A 14,990-nucleotide genomic window follows, 5' to 3' on the forward strand; every position below is an offset into this window, starting at 1 on the left:
AGGGTCATAGGCCTGACCTATACGTCCTACCCAAGGTCACTACCCAAGAAGGCAAGAAGGTCAAGAGACTCCGTGAGACCCCCGGTCAAAGGTGTCGAGTGCAATCCACTCGACACCATGTCACTCGGGAGTCTCCCTACCTACCGTCACTCGACTAACAAGAGAATCATTCAAGCTCCCGAAGACCAGGAGTCACTCAGCGTACAACGGTCGCACATTCACTCCGTAATCTTTAAGGCCATTAATAGCACTTAAGGCTGGCGTTACCAATAATGCGAGCACTTTATGTACATTTACTCCCCTGTAGGGGAGGGCGGGAGAGGTCCTGGCGTACTCTATATAAGCCACCCTCCTCCTCTGGCACAAGGGTTGGCACCCCCTGTAATATCACACACATAATCCAATCGACCGCCTCCGGGCACCAAGACGTAGGGATGTTACTTCCACCGTGAAGGGCCTGAACTCATAAACCTTGTGTGTACACGTTCTCCATAGCTGAGATCTTGCCTCTCCATACCTACCCCCTTCCTACTGTTAGACTTAGAACCATGACACCGTTGCCGGGAAGGTCTTCGCTCAAGTCAAGACATACCAAGTACCCAATACAAAGTCATCTCCCTCGCACTTACATTATTTTCCATTTGCCTCTCGTTTTCCTCTCCCCCCCCACTTCACCCTTGTTGTTTCATTCGCCCTCTCTTTCCCAATCTCCCCTCTCTTTCGCTTGCCTTTTTTGCTTGCTTGTGTGTTGGATTGCTTGTTGCTATGGCGCAAGATAATACCAAATTGTGTGACTTTTCCAATACCAATAATAATGATTTCCTTATTACTCCGATTGCTCCTCTTAATGATGTTGAGTCTTGTGAAATCAATGCTGCTTTGCTGAATCTTGTTATGAAAGATCAATTCTCCGGCCTTCCTAGTGAAGATGCCGCTACCCATCTAAACAACTTTTTGATTTGTGTGAGATGCAAAAGAAGAAATATACGGATAATGATATTGTTAAATTGAAGTTATTTCCATTTTCACTTAGAGATCGTGCTAGAGTTTGGTTTTCGTCTTTGCCTAAGAATAGTATCGATTTATGGAATAAGTGCAAAGATGCTTTTATCTCTAAGTATTTTCCTCCCACTAATAGTATCTCTCTTAGGAACGATATTATGAATTTTAAACAACTTGATCTTGAGCATGTTGCCCAATCTTGGGAAAGAATGAAATTGATGATTCGCAATTGCCCTACTCATGGTTTGAATTTATGGAGGATCATACAAAATATTTATGCCGGATTGAATTTTGCTTCTAGAAATCTTTTAGATTCGACCGCGGGAGGCACGTTTACGGAAACCACCTTAGGAGAAGCTACCAAACTCCTTGATAATATTATGGCTAATTATTCTCAATGGCACTCCGAAATATCTACTAGTAAAAAAGTGCATGCTATAGAAGAAATCAATGTTTTGAGTGGAAAGATGGATGAACTTATGAAATTGTTTGCTACTAAGAGTGCTTCTATTGATCCCAATGATATGCCTTTGTCTACTTTGATTGAGAATAATAATGAATCTATGGATGTGAATTTTGTTGGTAGGAATAATTTTGGTAACAATGCTTATAGAGGAAACTTTAATCCTAGACCGTTCCCTAGTAATTCCCCTAATAATTATGGAAATTCCTACAATAATTCTTATGGTAATTATAATAAGATGCCCTCTGATTTTGAGATTAGTGTGAAAGAATTTATGATCTCTCAAAATAATTTTAATGCCATGCTTGAAAAAAAATTGCTTAAAGTTGATGATTTGGCTAGGAACGTTGATAGACTTTCACTTGATGTTGATTCTTTGAAACTTAGATCTACTCCTCCTAAGCATAATATCATTGGTTCTCTCAAAGCTATGAGAATTTCCATTGATGAGTGCAAGGAAAGAACCGCTAGATTGCGTGCTAAGAAAGATTGCTTTGTAAAGCCGTGTTCTTCTAGTTTCCATGAAAATAATTATGAAGATCTAAAAGTTATTTATGTTTCCCCTATTAAATATTTGTTTTGCAATATTAATCTTAATAATGATGGGACTGGAGATGAGTCAACTTTAGTTAAAACGCGTCCCAATGATTCAGAGTTCTTAAATCTTGATGCTAAATTTGGTAAAAGTGGGATTGAAGAGGTCAAGACTTTAAATAGCATTGAACCCACTATCTTGGATTTCAAGGAATTTAATTATGATAATTGTTCTTTAGAAGGTTCTATTTTCTTGTTGCAATCCGTTTTGAATTCTCCTCATGCTCATAGTCAAAATAAAGCTTTTACCAAACATATTGTTGATGCCTTGGTGCAATCTTATGATGAAAAACTTAATTTGGAAGTTTCTATACCTAGAAAACTTTATGATGAGTGGGAAACTACTATAAAGATTAAAATTAAAGATCATGAGTGTTATGCTTTGTGTGATTTTGGTGCTAGTGTTTCCACGATTCCGAAAATTTTATGTGATATTCTAGGTTTCCATGATCTTGATGATAGCTCTTTAAATTGGCACCTTGCGGATTCCACCATTAAAAAGCCTATGGGAAGGATCAATGATGTTCTTATTGTTGCAAATAGGAATTATGTGCCCGTAGATTTTACCGTTCTTGACATAGATTGCAATCTTTCATGTCCTATTATTCTTGGTAGACCTTTCCTTAGAATGATTGGTGCGATTATTGATATGAAGGAAGGGAATATTAGATTCCAATTTCCATTAAGGAAAGGCATGGAGCACTTTCCAAGAAATAAAGTCAAATTACTTTATGAATCTATGATGCAAGCTACTTATGAATTGAGTGCCAAAGATGGCACTACTTAGATCTATCCTCGCTTTTATGACTAGCTAGGGGCGTTAAACGATAGCGCTAGTTGGGAGGCAACTCAATTTTATCTTTGTTTTTTGTTTTTGCTTCTGTTTAGTAATAACTTTTGCATCTACCTTCTGTTTAGATGTGTTTTTATGTTTTAATTAGTGTTTGTGCCAAGTAGAACCTATAGGATAACCTATGGTGATAGTTAATTTGATTCTGCTGAAAAACAGAAACTTTGTGCGCAGTAAAATAATTTTAGTAATGCATAGAAATGTGCTTTTGCGTTGATTCTTTTTGATGTAGATATATAGACAAATTTCCCAGGACTTCCTATTTTTTTAGGATTCTTAGAGTTCTGGAAGTTTTCAAGAGTTACAGATTGCTATAGACTGTTCTGTTTTTGACAGATTCTGCTTTTCGTGTGTTGTTTGCTTATTTTGATGCATCTATGGCTAGTATGTAGGGGTATGAAACATAGAGAACTTGGAATATAGTAGGTTTATCACCAATATAAATAAAGAATGAGTTCATTACAGTACCTTATGTGGTGGTTTTTCTTTGTTGCACTAACAGAGCTTATGAGATTTCCTGTTGAGTTTTGTGTTGTGAAGTTTTCATGTTTTGGTAAAGATTTGATGGACTATGGAATAAGCAGTGGCAAGAGCCTAAGCTTGGGGATGCCCATGACACCCCAAGATATTCAAGAATAGCCAAAAGCCTAAGCTTGGGGATGCCCCAGAAGGCATCCCCTCTTTCGTCTTCGTCTATCGGTAACTTTACTTGGAGCTATATTTTTATTCGCCACATGATATTTGTTTTGCTTGGAGCGTCTTGTATGATATTAGTCTTTGCTTTTCAGTTTACCACAATAATCCTTGCTGTACACACCTTTTGGGAGAAACCCACATGACTGGAATTTATTAGAATACTCTATGTGCTTCACTTATATCTTTTGAGCTAGATAGTTTTTGCTCTAGTGCTTCACTTATATCTTTTAGAGCACGACGGTGGCTTAATTTTGAAGAAATTGTTGATCTCTCATGCTTCACTTATGTTATTTTGAGAGTCTCTTAGAACAGCATGGTATTTTCTATGGTTATAAAATTGGTCCTAGAATGATGGGCATCCAAGTTGGGTATAATAAAAACTATCATAGAAAGTGAATTGGATGTTATGATCAATTTGATGCTTGATAATTGTTTTGAGATATTAGGATGGTGATATTAGAGTAATGCTAGTTGGGTGATTATGAATTTAAAGAATACTTGTGTTGAAGTTTGTGATTCCCGTAGCATGCACGTATGGTGAACCGCTTTCTGATGAAGTTGGAGCACAATTTTATTTATTGATTGTCTTCCTTATGAGTGGTGGTCGGGGACAAGCGATGGTCTTTTCCTACCAATCTATCCCCCTAGGAGCATGCGCGTAGTACTTTGGTTTTTGATGACTTGTAGATTTTTGCAATAAGTATATGAGTTCTTCATGACTAATGTTGAGTCCATGGATTATACACACTCTCACCCTTCCACCATTGCTAGCCTCTCTTGTGCCACGCAACTTTCGCCAGTACCATACACCCACCATATACCTTCCTCAAAACAGCCACCATACCTACCTATTATGGCATTTCCATAGCCATTCTGAGATATATTGCTATGCAACTTTCCACCGTTCTGTTTATTATGACACGCATCATCATTGTCACATTGCTCTTTGCATGATTTTGTAGTTGACATCGTATTTGTGGCAAAGCCACCTTCATAATTTTCATACATGTCACTCTTGATTCATTGCATATCCCGGTACACCGCCGGAGGCATTCATATAGAGTCATATCTTGAGTTGTAATCTTGAGTTGTAAGTAAATAAAAGTTTGATGATCTTCATTATTAGACCATTGTCCCAGTGAGAAAAGGATGATGGAGACTATGATTCCCCCACAAGTCAGGATGAGACTTCAGACTTTATAAAAAAAGGTCAAATAAAAAAAGGGGAAAGGCCGAAAAAGAAAAAAAAGAAAAAAAGAAAAGAAAAAAAGAAAAAAATGAAATGTGAGAAAAAGAGAGAAGAGGCAATGCTACTATCCTTTTTACCACACTTGTGCTTCAAAGTAGCACCATGATCTTCATGATAGAGAGTCTCCTATGTTGTCACTTTCATATACTAGTGGGAATTTTTCATTATAGAACTTGGCTTGTATATTCCAATGATGGGCTTCCTCAAAATTCCTAGGTCTTCGTGAGCAAGCAAGTCGGATGCACACCCACTTAGTTTCTTTTGTTGACCTTTCATACATTCATAGCTCTAGTGCATCCGTTGCATGGCAATCCCTACTCACTCACATTGATATCTATTAATGGGCATTTCCATAGCCCGTTGATACGCCTAGTTGATGTGAGACTATCTTCTCCTTTTTTTTGTATTCTCCACAACCACCATTCTATTACACATATAGTGCTATGTCCATGGCCCACGCTCATGTATTGCATGAAAGTTGAAATTTTTTGAGATTACTAAAGTATGAAACAATTGCTTGGCTTGTCATCGGGGTTGTGCATGATTAAATACTTTGTGTGACGAAGATAGAGAAACAATCAGACTATATGATTTTGTAGGGATAACTATCTTTAGCCATGTTATTTTGAGAAGACATGATTGCTTGATTAGTATGCTTGAAGTATTACTATTTCTTATGTCAATATGAACTTTTATTTTAAATCATTTGGATCTGAACATTCATGCCACAATAAAGAAACTTACATTGAGAATTATGCTAGGTAGCATTCCACATCAAAAATTCTGTTTTTATCATTTTGATTTACCTACTCGAGGACGAGCAGGAATTAAGCTTGGGGATGCTTGATACGTCTCCAACGTATCAATAATTTTTTATTGTTCCATGCTATTATATTACCCGTTTTGGATGTTTATGGGCTTTACTTTACACAATTATATCATTTTTGGGACTAACCTACTAACCGGAGGCCCGGCCCAAATTGTTGTTTTTTGTCTATTTCAGTGTTTCAAAGAAAAGGAATATCAAACGGAGTCCAAACGGAATGAAACCTTTGGGAGCGATCTTTTGGAACAAACGTGATACAGAGGACTTGGAGTGGAAGTCAAGAAACAAGCGAGGCGGCCACGATGGTGCCCGGCACGCCCCCTAGGGCTTGGCGCACCCCCCACCCTCGTGGGCCCCTCGAGCGTCCACCGACCTACTTCTTCCTCCTATAAATACCCATGTACCCCGAAAACATCAGAAACGACCATGAAAAACTATTTCCACCGCCATAACCTTCTGTATCCACGAGATCCCATCTTGGAGCCTTCATCAGCGCTCCACCAGAGGGGGAATCAATCATGGAGGGCCTCTACATCATCTCCAAGGCCTCTCTGATGAGTTGTGAGTAGTTTACCACAGACCTTCGGGTCCATAGTTATTAGCTAGATGGCTTCTTCTCTCTCTTTGAATCTCAATACAAAGTTCTCCTCGATATTCTTGGAGATCTATTCGATGCAACTCTTTTTGCGGTGTGTTTGTCGAGATCCGGTGAATTGTGGGTTTATGATTAAGTTTATCTATGAGAAATATTTGAATCTCCTATGAATTCTTTTATGTGATTAAGTTATCGTTGCAAGTCTCTTCGAATTATCAGTTTGGTTTGGCCTACTAGATTGATCTTTCTTGCAATGGGAGAAGTGCTTAGCTTTGGGCTCAATCTTGCGGTGTCCTTTCCCAGTGACAGAAGGGGTAGCAAGGCACATATTGTATTGTTGCCATCGAGTATAAAAAGATGGGGTTTATATCATATTGCATGAGTTTATCCCTCTACATCATGTCATCTTTTTAATTCGTTACTATGTCCTTTATGAACATAGTACTATAGATGCATGCTAGATAGCGGTCGATGTGTGGAGTAATAGTAGTAGATGCAGACAAGAGTTGGTCTACTTGTCACGGACGTGATGCCTATATACATGATCTTGCCTAGATAATCTCATAATTATTCGCTTTTCTATCAATTGCTCGACAGTAAATTGTTCGCCCACCGTAATACTTATGCTATCTTGAGAGAAGCCACTAGTGAAACCTAAGGCCCCCGGGTCTAACTCTTTATCATATAAGCTTTCAATCTAATTTTATTTGCATCTTTACTTTTCGAGTCTATATCATAAAATACCAAAAGTATATTTATCTCATCATATTATCTCTATCAGATCTCACTTTCGCAAGTGGCCTTGAAGGGATTGACAACCCCTTTATTGCGTTGGTTACGAGTTCTTGTTTGTTTGTGTAGGTGCGTGGGACTTTTGAGGAGCCTCCTACTGGATTGATACCTTGGTTCTCAAAAACTGAGGGAAATACTTACGCTACTATTGCTGCATCACCGTTTCCTCTTCAAGGAAAACCAACGTAAGCTCAAGACGTAGCACCACTCATGGCGGCTTATCATCGAGAGGTTGATACTATTGCTGGTCACTTCAAGAGTTATCAAGCGTAGCGTATTGATCGAAGGAAAAATGAAGCAGCTGATGCGTTAAGCCGGCTGGGGTCTTGCTACCTCTTGAGCTTCCGTTGGTTTCCCTTGAAGAGGAAAGGGTGATGCAACAAAGTAGCATAAGTATTTCCCTTAGTTTTTTAAAACCAAGGTATCAATCCAGTAGGAGACAACGCACAAGTCACCGAATACCGCACAAACAATCAAGAACTTGCAACCAACGCGATAAAGGGGTTGTCAATCCCTTCACGGTCACTCGCAAAAGTGAGGTTTGATAGAGATAATAAAGTAAATATTTTTGGTATTTTCTATGTATAGATTGGAAAGTAAAGATTGCAAAATAGTAAACGAGATTCAATATGGAAAAGAGACTTAATATAATGGAAAAGAGACCTGGGGGCCATAGGTTTCACTAGTGGCTTCTCTCGAGTTAGCATGTATTACAGTGGGTGAACAAATCACTGCCGAGCAATTGATAGAAAAGCACATAATTATGATGACATCTAAGGCAATGATCATGAACATAGGCATCACGTCCGTGTCAAGTAGACCGACTCCTGCCTGCATCTACTACTATTACTCCACACATCGACCGCTATCCAGCATGCATGTAGAATATTAAGTTCATAAGAACAGAGTAACACATTAAGAAAGATGACATGATGTAGAGGGATAAACTCAAACAATAGGATATAAACCCCATCTTTTTATCCTCGATGGAAACAATACAATACGTGCCTTGCTGCCCCTACTGTCACTGGGAAAGGACACCGCAAGATTAAACCCAAAGATAAGCACTTCTCCCATGGCAAGAAAGATAAATCTAGTAGGCCAAACTAAACCGATATTTCAAAGAGACTTACAAAGATATCAAATCATGAATATAAGAATTCAGAGAAGAACCAAAAAATATTCATAGATAATCTTGATCATAAATCCACAATTCATCGGATCTCGGTAAACACACGACAAATGAATATTACATCGAATAGATCTCCAAGAACATCGAGGAGAACTTTGTATTGAGAATCAAAGAGAGAGAATAAGCCTTCTAGGTAATAACTATGGACCCGAAGGTCTGTGGTCAACTACTCACGCTTCATCGGAGGGGTAATGGTGTCGATGTAGAAGCCCTTGATACGTCTCCAACGTATCTATAATTTTTAATTGTTCCATGTTATTATATTACCCCTTTTGGATGTTTATGGGCTTTAAATTTTACACATTTATATCATTTTTGGGACTAACCTACTAACTGGAGGCCCAGCCCATATTGCTGTTTTTTTGCTTATTTCAGTATTTCGAAGAAAAGGAATATCAAACGGAGTCCAAACGGAATGAAACCTTCGGGAGCGTGATTTTTGGAACAAACATGACCCGGAGAGCTTGGAGTGCAAGTCAAGAAGCTCCCGAGGGACCCACGAGATAGGGGCCACGCCCCCCTTGTGACGCCCGGATAATTAAGCTACAGTAATTCCACGCTCATCATGCCATGACACCTCGGTTACTGTTACTATCCTCGCAATAATTTGAAACCGTTCGAAATTCATATTCAAATTAATGATAGCAATAAAAGTTATCAAAAATTAAAACAAAAATGTTCGGTGGTTGTCGAATATTACAAAGGTAATTATGGTGCAGCAAACACATTTTTATAAAATGTCTAAATAATTTAAAGTGATTTAAAACAGAAAAGAAAATAAATAAAAGCAAAAACAGAGAAACTAAAACTAAACCAAAAGGAAAGAAGAAAGACCCCCTGGGCTTCGGCCCGTTCCCTCGCACCCGGTCAGCCCAGGTGGCCCAGCTGCCACCTCCCCACCTCTGTCACCACCTCCCCACACCCCCCCACTGTTCGTCCGACCGCGCCCGCGTCGCTGTCGGACCAGCTCGCCGCCCCGCGCCGATGCAGGCCCCTGGAGAGGATAAGGGCGCTGACGCCGCGCCCTCTCGGGCTCCCCTCCCCACTTGCCCCCCTGCTCTCCTCCTCGATCTCCGTCCCCCCCGCTCGCTCCTCAGATCCGCCCAGCGCGCCCATGGCCGCGCCGCCGTGCTAACCACGGCCACCGTCGTCCCCGAGCCCCTCCAACTAGTCTCCGAGCACCGTCATCCTCCTCTATGTCCTCCACGCTGATGATTAGGATCCGGGGAGCTCTACAGCGCGGGATCCCCGTCGTCGTCTTCCTCGGGTCGCCGCTGTCGCCATCGACCCCGACCAACGCCAACCTCCCGTCTACGTCGCGCCGCTGCTGCTACTAATTCGTCACCGGGCCCCCGTGCGCCCACTCGGTGAGCTCCCGCGCCCCGCTCTCCTTTTCCCTCGCGCACCGTAGCTGCCTATTCGCCGTTGCCGAGAGCCCGTCGCCGTGGATCGCCTCGCCGCCGTGGCCGTACTCTCCGTCGTGCTCTCCTGAGCACGGCATCTTATTCCTGGTGCACCCAGGAACCCAACGCGCCCGCTCGCGCGCTGCTCCGTGGCCGCTAGCTCCTAGCTCGGTGAACGCCCGAACGCGTCACCGCACGCGCTCGTCGCCGGCAGCCGTCCGGTGACCATTTGGTCCCGGGCTCATGCTTGTTGTGCTCGCACGCGCCCGTAGAGGCCTCCTGACCGTTTAGGGTACTTGCCGCCGTGCTGCAGCGCCGTTTCCCTCTCGCGGCCGAACGCCGGCGTCCGCCCCGCTCGTCACCGGTGACGCTGCGGTCCTCCTCCGGCCACGCCACCGCCCCCGCTAGATGCGCCTCTGCGCGCTCGTTCGAACGAGCCCAGGCGCGCGCGGATCCGTGCACTGTGTACATTTTCCGGCGAACTCCGGCGGGCCTGCGCCGTGCTTTTGGTCGCCGGCGGCGGGAACCGCCCCTGCTGACCTGGCACCACGGGTCCCGCCACCTGGGCCACTGACTGGTGGGCCCAGGGCCCCCTGTTGACCTGTTGACTGGGTCAACGTGCTGACTGGGCAGCCCAGTGGCACTGACATGCGGGCCCATGCCATAAAACAAATAAAACAAATATATAAACTGCTAATTAATTTAGTTAATTAACTAAAACTTAATTAGACACTGACAGGTGGGCCCAGTAGGTTTACTAACTAATTTTAGATTAGTTTAAACTCTGTTTAACCCACTATCTATGACAGGTGGGTCCCCCATGTCAGTTTTGACTGGTCAACCGACCAGTTGACCTGCCGACATCACTGTGATGTCATGCCTACGTCATCACACACTGTTTTGGATAAGGTTGGAATTAAATATATAATTAAAATCAGAAAATGTTTTAAAATCTTTAGAAAATCATATCTTTTAATCCGTAACTCGGATTAAAATATTTTCAACATGAAAGTTGCTCAGAACGACGAGACGATTCCGGATACGCAGTCCGTTCGTCCACCACACCCCCCTAACCTATCGAACCCGCAACTTTCCCCCTCCGGCTCCTCTGCCCGAAAACACGAAACACCGGGAATACTTTCCCGGAGGTTTTCCCCCCTTCACCGGTATCACCTACTACCGCGTTAGGGCACACCGAACACCGCGTATTGCCTTGATATATTTTTGTGGTGCTTTGTTTGCTCTGTATTCATTATTTCTTCCCCCTCTTCTCTCCGGTAGACTACGAGACCGACGCTGCTGTTGACCAGTTCGACTACGGAGTTGACGACTCCTCTCTCTTGCCAGAGCAACCAGGCAAGCCCCCCCCTTGATCACCAGATATCGCCTATTCTCCTCTATACTGCTTGCATTAGAGTAGTGTAGCATGTTACTGCTTTCCGTTAATCCTATTCTGATGCATAGCCTGTCATTGCTGCTACAGTCATTGATACCTTACCCGCAATCCTAAATGCTTAGTATAGGATGCTAGTGTTCCATCAATGGCCCTACACTCTTGTCTGTCTGCCATGCTATACTACTGGGCTGTGATCACTTCGGGAGGTGATCACGGGCAAATACTATATACTTTACACTGTTACATTACCTGTGATACTGTTCGGAGTTGGGGGCTGAAGGGGCAGGTGGCTCCATCCCGGTAGAGGTGGGCCTGGGTTCCCGACGGCCCTCGACTGTTACTTTGTGGCGGAGCGACAGGGCAGGTTGAGACCACCTAGGAGACAGGTGGGCCTGGCCCTGTTCGGCGTTCGCGGATACTTAACACGCTTAACGAGATCTTGGTATTTGATCTGAGTCGGCTACGAGCCTATACGCACTAACCATCTACGTGGTAGTAGTTATGGGTATCCCGACGTCGTGGTATCAGCCGAAGCACTTCAGACGTCAGCGACGGAGCGGCGCGCGCCGGATTGGAACGTAAGCCTGCTCTTGTATTAAGGGGGCTAGTTCTGCTTCCGGCCGCCCATGCAACATGCAGGTGTGCTATGGGCGATGGGCCCAGACCCCTGTGCGCTTAGGTTTAGACCGGCGTGCTGGCCTCTCTGTTTTGTCTAGGTGGGGCTGCGACGTGTTGCTCTTCCGCGGCCGGGCATGACCTAGGAAAGTGTGTCCGGCCAAATGGGATCGAGCGTGTTGGGCTATGTGGTGCACCCCTGCAGGGAAGTTAATCTATTCGAATAGCCGTGATCTTCGGTAACAGGACGACTTGGAGTCGTACCTTGACCTTATGACAACTAGAACCGGATACTTAATAAAACACACCCTTCCAAGTGCCAGATACAACCGGTGGTTGCTCTACCTCAGGGATATGAGGAGGGGATCGCCGGGTAGGATTATGCTATGAGATGTTACTTGGAGATGCTACTTGGAGGACTTCGACCTACCCTCTTCTGCCTGTTGCAAGACGAAGGTGACCAGAAGCGTAGTCTTCGATAAGACTAGCTATCCCCCTCTTATTCTGGCATTCTGCAGTTCAGTCCAGTGATATGGCCCTTTACACATATACCCATGCATATGTAGTGTAGTTCCTTGCTTGCGAGTACTTTGGATGAGTACTCACGGTTTCTTTCTCCCCCCTTTTTCCCCTTTTCCTTCCTTTCTGGTTGTCGCAACCAGATGCTGGAGTCTAGGAGCCAGACGCCACCGTCGACGATGACCCCTACTACACTGGAGGTGCCTACTACTACGTGCAGCCCGCTGACGACGACCAGGAGTAGTTAGGAGGATCCCAGGCAGGAGGCCTGCGCCTCTTTCGATCTGTATCCCAGTTTGTGCTAGCCTTCTTAAGGCAAACCTGTTTAACTTATGTCTGTACTCAGATATTGTTGCTTCTGCTGACTCGTCTATGATCGAGCACTTGTATTCGAGCCCTCGAGGCCCATGGCTTGTATTATGATGCTTGTATGACTTATTTATGTTTTAGAGTTGTGTTGTGATATCTTCCCGTGAGTCCCTGATCTTGATCGTACACGTTTGCGTGCATGATTAGTGTACGATTGAATCGGGGGCGTCACAAGTTGGTATCAGAGCCAACTGCCTGTAGGAATCCCTCTTCCAACTCCTTGGCCGAAGTTGAGTCTAGACATTGCAAAACTTTTACTAACATGGTTGTGTGTCTTACGGGCACACGTCGCCATTGGGTGGTACTAGGATCTTTTACTCCTCGACCTTTACTCTGGGACTCTGATCTCTCTTCTATTCGAGTTAAATGAATTTTGCTAAATCTAACATTAGGATCTCGTTATCACTTTCACCCGGAGAGCCCCTTATTACTGATGATCGTCTGCTGCACATGAAGACCCTGAAGATACTTTCCGTTGTTAACCCGAGAACTTGTGTTCATCGCGTTTGCAATTCCTCTTCCACCGTCAACCCTTATGGGTAACTACTTACAGTTGTTATTCTTATATCATCCCCAGTGGTCTTGTTATTACAAGATACCCTGAAAAACTCATCGTGGTTTCGATAATCCATTGAGCTTACTGCCTTGCGGTTCTTGTCACTTGAATACCCCTACGGTTAATTCTCGCATTTATCGAGTATCCGCCCATCCCCCAGTTGTTCATGTGTTACACAAAAGTCTTCGAAATACCACCCGATATTCCGAAAATCCTCAGCAACCTATTGCTCTGGAATTTCTTGTTTGCTTTCATTATGATTAATCCCATAAGTATAGAAATCTTATTGACATTCCTTGTCATTATCATTTTGAGTCTGTTGACTCAATATGTTGCGAATACACGCAATCATCATTGATCCTTATAAATTACCTTTCCGGCTGAGCTGCCATTCTTTTAACTAGAATTGGTTCTCGACCAATCGAATTGTCTTTGATTGTACCCTAAGGCTATTCAACTTATCCACCCCTAATCAGAGCATTGCTTCTGATCCCTTGATTTGGGAATCATAATTCCTTTGCATTTGACAATTGAGTTAGTCGGTTGTTTCTATAATCCGGTGCACTTGCATTCCTTCTTCCTTTGATAGAGTACCGATACCCACACCGGCTCCGTTGTGGACCACCGGTTCCTTTGTTGGATTTTATGCCCTTCATAATTAATCACCTTGTGAGCTCTTTCCCCTGATACATAATGCCTTTGGTACATTGTATCCTCTGCTTGACCAACAATGCTCTACTTTCGAGCTTGTATTAATTACCCCGAAGTTTGTGGTATATGTTCGTAAGATGCCCGGATGGGTTGAACCTATGCCTTCCTTAATATGTGTGAACTCGGAAGATTTCACGAGTCATACTCATCTGGTATTTCACCAGGTAAAACTTTCAACACTAATGCCTTTATCAAAGCGAGAAGTGAATGGAAGATTATACATTGAAGAAGTGGGAGTCGACCTTGAACTTTGTGTTCATGCCCATAGACACGATGTAGATCTTCTCATCGAAGCTTCTTTTAAAATTAATTATTCCCTTGGTATAAGTTCATCTTATATCTGGGATCTGGCCTTTTTCAATCGTGGTTTCGACCATGCTCTCCTTTAAATACCAATTCTCATGCAAGTTTAAGCACTTGTCTTCTGCAGAGCAATACCCCAGTCCAACCTCTATTTTGATCTGTCGTCGAGTATTACCCCCTGGTATCTCGAGATTATCTTGGAACTGCATAACTTCCTATGAGTTCTTCATCAAGTACTACATACTCACTGATTACAATTTTTCATGGGCTCTGAGTTATTAAACACTCAAAGACACCGATAACTGAACCGAGTCCGCTCTTCGGTTCAACAACTCTTCAGTAAGCTTCTATAAGTATGAGTTTGTACCCGATCACGCCATTACTAGCCTGTTTGGCTATATCATTATCGTGACGATTCTAACTGTGCTACCTGGTCCTTATTCTCGGAGCACCAATTTTCGACGATGAACTAACCTTACGTCGATCCTCATCGTCATATCATTTCGCCTTGAACAACAAGATTGGTTTCGAGTTTGTGTCATACCCTTGTTTCCAATAACCTTTCACTTCATCATTACTTGACTTGATGTCGTTACCGATCGATTACATCTTCATGAACTCTCGCGACAAAGGTGTCGTGATCATCAACATTCTGAGCTCATCCAGGATATCAATTGAATTCATGATGAGAAATACCATCCTTGCCCTCAATAAATTGTATCATCGTCGACCACTTTATTGCCCTCCCACCAACACAAGCTTGTTCATGTTTGGTGTTATACCTTGAGTTCCTTGCTATCCAGCAATTGTTCTTCTTTACCTTGGAGTATTACCATCCTTTATGTCAAGAATGTTCTGA

The sequence above is a fragment of the Triticum aestivum genome, chromosome 1B (genome assembly GCF_018294505.1).
Source record: "Triticum aestivum cultivar Chinese Spring chromosome 1B, IWGSC CS RefSeq v2.1, whole genome shotgun sequence".
Taxonomy (NCBI): Eukaryota; Viridiplantae; Streptophyta; class Magnoliopsida; order Poales; family Poaceae; genus Triticum; species Triticum aestivum.